This window comes from Jaculus jaculus, chromosome 9, assembly GCF_020740685.1.
Source record: "Jaculus jaculus isolate mJacJac1 chromosome 9, mJacJac1.mat.Y.cur, whole genome shotgun sequence".
NCBI lineage: Eukaryota > Metazoa > Chordata > Mammalia > Rodentia > Dipodidae > Jaculus > Jaculus jaculus.
Genome location: NC_059110.1, coordinates 128,956,721 through 128,957,506, shown reverse-complemented (window position 1 = coordinate 128,957,506; position 786 = coordinate 128,956,721). Strand labels below are relative to the sequence as shown.

Sequence of the window (786 nt, the reverse complement as noted above, 5' to 3'; positions counted from 1 at the left end):
AAAGTTGATGTTAAAATGTTCAACAGAGACCAATTAAAGTAAGAACTGGAAAATATCCATTGTGTTCCATTTTATAGACCTGCCAGAAAACTCATCAGAAGTTATTTGAAGACAGTGATGGGAACTGGAGCCAAATAGAAGTTTGCTTCAGAGCAATCTTAGTTGAAGAAATGAGTGTGTCCACAAATGGCACAAGCTAAAGGACCATGCTCAAAGGCAAATATATATATTGGAATTATACAGAAAAGATTACCATGGCTGCTGCACAAAGATGACATGAAAATTCATGAAGTGTTCCTTATTTTATTTTTTATTAAGTAGAAGCTTTGTGTGGATACTTCATGTGTTTTGTAGAGTAAAATTTTCAATTCTGTAATGAGACCCTGTTTTTCCTCTGTTGTAGACAGTTTCAGGTGGCTGGGATAATCTTCCAAACCAGACACATTTATGGAAGGAAGGAATTTAAGCTTAACAATAGAGGGGAAGTTCTACAAGGCAGAAGAAGCTGGTTCTCTTTCACAGGTCCATGCAGAGAGAGAGAGAGGGAGAGAGAGAGAGAAACCAGCACCATCACTATAAGCAAGCACACTATAGGAACACCAGCAGAACTCAAGCACTTTTGACATCTTTAGCTGGAATTCAGATCCACCTCCAAACACACCTTAGGGCTAGACCCTGGATCCACCCACACTGACACCTTCTAGCCAGGCAGTTGGAAATCCACGAAGCTTTAATAAAACTGAACCTATTGGGAGACATCCATTCAAACTACCACATTCTGCTTTG

The 786-nt window shown here is 39.4% G+C and overlaps 1 non-coding gene across 1 annotated transcript; it reads left to right on the top strand.

Moving 5' to 3' along the window:
* The first annotated feature begins 203 nt into the window (after positions 1–203).
* On the top strand, positions 204–306 carry LOC123463793. Its single transcript, XR_006639177.1, has one exon. It is a non-coding gene; the product is annotated as a U6 spliceosomal RNA (small nuclear RNA).
* The last annotated feature ends 480 nt before the right edge of the window (positions 307–786 follow it).